Source organism: Colobus angolensis, unplaced genomic scaffold (genome assembly GCF_000951035.1).
Source record: "Colobus angolensis palliatus isolate OR3802 unplaced genomic scaffold, Cang.pa_1.0 Scaffold242, whole genome shotgun sequence".
Classification (NCBI taxonomy): domain Eukaryota; kingdom Metazoa; phylum Chordata; class Mammalia; order Primates; family Cercopithecidae; genus Colobus; species Colobus angolensis.
Genome location: NW_012115622.1, coordinates 176,064 through 180,310, shown reverse-complemented (window position 1 = coordinate 180,310; position 4,247 = coordinate 176,064). Strand labels below are relative to the sequence as shown.

The 4,247-nt window shown below is 53.7% G+C and overlaps 2 pseudogenes; both read left to right on the top strand.

The window, feature by feature from the left end:
- The first annotated feature begins 366 nt into the window (after positions 1 to 366).
- Positions 367 to 2,588, top strand: LOC105514343 (annotated as a pseudogene).
- A 1-nt stretch (position 2,589) lies between these two features.
- Positions 2,590 to 3,065, top strand: LOC105514342 (annotated as a pseudogene).
- Positions 3,066 to 4,247: the final 1,182 nt, after the last annotated feature.

Here is a 4,247-nt window from a genome sequence, read left to right as displayed (position 1 = left end):
GGGGCAGGCGGATCCGTGCAGAGGCAGACTGGTGGCGGGGGCGGGTCCAGGTGAGCGGGCCAGCAGACGGGGCAGGCGGAGGGGATTGGCCCCTGGGCCTGCTCCGTTTCCTGGGCGGGTGTCCTGGCTCTGGCCTCCGTGCCACTCTAGGTCCGGGCGCCCAGCGCTCCTGGAGCCCTAGTCAAAAGTCTATTTAAAAAGCAGAGAGAGGATACCTTGGCGTCCAAGTGGAGTGATGAAGACCTGATCCCTGGGCCATTTGGGAACACTGCCGTTTCATCACAGTCAGCCTGGACTCAGAGGATGTCAAGAGCTTGTTTGTTGGGGCAAGAATGAATCTAGGCATGGCGTCGTAGTTTATCCTTTTTAACCTGCAAGGAAGCATTTGCAGACGTTACCTCACAGGTACTGCTTGCCAACCTTTGGAGGATGTGAAGTCCGCAGAGAAATAAAGCGTCGCCCCTCTGCGTGTCCCTCCCCATCTGCTAGAATGTTTCTCATGAATGCTCCTCCAGTGGTTGCTCTCCAGTCCAAATGGGAGGCCTTCCTCCCGCCGGGGAGCTTTAGGTCCCCCGGGTGCTTCTCAGAGGCTGACAAGGGCGTGCAGAGCGTGTCAGTGAGCGCCCGGGTGCAGATGCCCATCAGCACGCTGCAGTGTGACAGGGCTGCTAGGGGAACCAGCGACAAGTGCGCTGTGCGGTGGGGCAGAGGGATGCCACGATGCCAAGCTGGCTGCCAAGCCCACCGTGCACAAGGAGCTGCCTGCCTTGGCTGCCTGTGGTCTTGTTGCTGCTGACTTTGACCCCATGGGGGAGGAGGAAACTGCAGACTTTGGCCCGTTGGTGCTTGATTCAGATAGTGACGATTCTGTGGACTGTGACATTGAGGAGGCCATCCAGGAGTACCTGAAGGTAAAGAGTGGAGCCGCACAGCCTGGGGCAAGCAGGGCCCAGCCAAGCGCAGCCTAGCCTTCCAGGGCTGCAGGTGGAGGCAGTAGATGTAATCCGGAACCAGCTCACGGCAGTGCCCCAACTGCCCTTTGTCCCCCAAAACTTGTACCTGGCTCAGGTGGTGTGGCCCTGGCAGTCAGGTAGGACCCAGCAAGGACCAGGGCTCTGCCTCCCCAGTCAGCAAGAGCAGAGATGACTCCTTTGAGCAGAGCATCAGGGCAGAAATGGAACAGTTTCTGAATGAGAAGAGACAGCATGAGACTCAAAAATGTGATGGGTCAGTGGAGAAGAAACCAGACACAAATGAAAATTCGGCCAAGTCACTCTCGATATCCCACCAAGAGCGGGCTACAAAGGTTGATGGGCGTCCAGAAGGAGTTCGCCTTCTGCAAACCTCCCCCAGTTAGTGAAGACGAACGTGAAGCCCAGAAGCCTCAGGTCCAAGGTCAAGACCACACTGAAGAACAAGGGCAGCACGAAGCCAGCAACCCTCTGCCACCCTTCAGAAGCAGCACAGAGTAAAAGTGGGATTAAAAGGAGAGCCAGTGCCACAAGGAGGGGAAAGCAAGTCATGAGTGCGGCACAGGCGCCTGAGGCGTCCGACTCCAGCAGCTATGACGGCATTCAGGAGGCCAACCAGCTGTGCCAGGTGCAGAAAACATGCAAGGAGGCTGATGGGGACCCACCCCAGAGGGCCCACCTCCGAGAGGAAAGAGCACCTGACCTTCCCGCACACAGCACAAGCAGTGCCACAAAAAGTGCCTTGCCAGAGACCGACAGGAAAACACCCAGCAAGAAGAAGCCAGTGGCCAACAAGACCACGGATCCTGGTCCAGGGGATCTGGACGCTGACCATTCCCCCAAGATCCCAAAGGAAACCAAAGCTCCACCTCCAGTGAGTCCGGCTTCCAGGAGCAAGTTTGTGGAATGGTCCTCGTGCTGGGCAGACACGTCTGCTGAGCTGATGCATGTAGAAGCAGTCCTGGCCATTTCCAAGACGATCCTGCCGGCCCCATGGAGACCAGCAATGGGTCCTTGCCTGCAAGCCCACTCTTCTACTCCCCGCACATACGTTCCCGATCTGATGGTGACAGTAGCTCTGTGGACAGTGACAACAGCATCGAACAGGAAATCTGGACATTTTTGGCCCTCAAGGTGCAGTCTGGGAGTTTGCTGGCCAGAGGTGAGAGCTGCCCACAGGCTGTCCAGGGCCCACTTTCGCCACCTGGCCTCAACAGCCAGACCAGTGGCCCCAAGGCCTCTCTAAAACACCGCACCCATTCCTGGGCTGCAAAAGGAAGCATAGAGGCGGCGGCCATGTGAGGCCATCACGCCCAAGAACATGCAGGAGGTGGTGAAAGAGGGTGGCCAGAATGCCGACCACAACCAGGGCAGGGCCGAGCCCAGCCATGAGGGGCAGGACCTTCCCATCCAGAGCAAAGCCAGCAAGGCCCCAGGAGGGGAGGGCGCTGCTAGCGTGCCCGGCGACACTTGCATGTCACAGGGCCAGGGTAAGACGAGGCAAGGCACCTAGACAAGGAGAGTTCCAAAGATAAAAGCAGTTCCCTGGACAGTGACAATGACCTGGACACAGCAATCAAGGACTTGTTAAGGTCCAAGTGAAAGCTCAAGAGGTAGAGATGCAGCGTGGAGGGGGCAGCGTTGGGAGCAAGAGAGACAAGGGGTCCAAGGGCCCGTCCCAGGGCCTACCCAGCCTGCCCCTTGTGGGCTTCTCCCCGCCAAAGGGTGTCTCCTGGAGGGGCAGGCAGGCCAGCCTCTTCAGTCCCTACCTGGGGCTGCCTCTGCAGGGCCCATCCTTCTTGGCCTTCAGGGAGGCCCAGGTGGGGCCCAGCCCTGTCTTTGGAAGCCCACACCTGCTGGCGAAGAAGGATTGCAGCCCCAGGCCAAGCAGGAAGGTACAGACAGGGCTGAGTTTACACGACAGGAAGAGCTCTGGCTTGGAGGAAAGGATTTTAGACCTGAGGTATCTACGAAGGGTCATCAGTAGAGATGACCAGGACCAGGACATGTTGGGCAGTGATGCCAGTGACTTCAGCAACACCTCTGCAGAGGTGTTGCTGCTGCAGTGGCGGCAGCTCAGTAGTGAAGGTCTAAGCCCTGGAGCTGTGGGTTCCCGTCCTGGGTTCCGTGTGTTCGTGGAAAGCGGCGTAGCCGACGTGTATCCATGGCCTGTGTGTGACAGTTCTGTGGTTGCAGGGAGGGGAAACAGTCTGTTATACATAGCCCTGTATATATGTACACCAACATGAAACAACGCTTTTGTTTAACACATGTGTCCTGGTAAATGTGGTTTTGTAGCTTTTTGTAAATTATTTAAAGTGATGTAAAAAATATTTTTGGAAAATAATGTTGGTCAATTTTGTAGGGTGTTCCTTAACTGCAGTTTTCTGTGTTCTGCATACAAGTCTTAGATTGGAAAATATTTGGTTCTTATCATCACAGCCAGGTTTACAGAGACTCTGATGCTTTTCAGTTGATTACTGGTGAGAATGCCGGTGGTGCCTGCAGTGGTAGCCTTAGGAAGGCCGAGGTGCCCTCCCTGGGAATCGCTCAGATGCCCCAAAGTGTCTGTTGGGAAGCTCCCGGGATAGCACTTTTTATACAGAGGATACCCCCCTGGCTTCACGGTCCTTGGAGACCAGAGCATATCTGAAAACTGCAGTCACAGCCGTTCTTAACAGAGGAACAGAAAACCAAACACCGCATGTTCTTACTCATAAGTGGTAGTTGAACAATGAGAACATATGGGCACAGGGAGGGGAACATCACACACTGGGGCCTGTTGGAGGATGGGGGGAGGGATAGTATTAGGAGAAATACCTAATGTAAATGACAGGTTGATGGGTACAGCAAACCACCATGGCACATGTATATCTAAGTAACAAACCTGCATTTTCTGCACATGTATCCCAGAACTTAAAGTATAATAATAAAATAAAATAAGTAAAGAGATTAAACCAGTAATGAAAAATCTCCCAACAAAGAAAATCCCAGGACCAAACGGTTTTACTGGTGAATTTCAACAAACGTTTAAAGAATTAAGAACAATCCTTCTCAAACTCTTCCAAAAAAATTGAAGAGAAGGGAACACATTGAAACTCATTCTAAGAGGCCAGCATTATCCTGACACCAAAGCCAGATAAGAACCTACAAAATAAGAAAACTATAGGTCAATATCCCTGGTTAACATAGATGCAAAAATCCTCAATGAAATACTAGTAAACCAAATTCAACAGTGCATTAAAAGAATTATTCACCATGAACCCCGTCTCTACC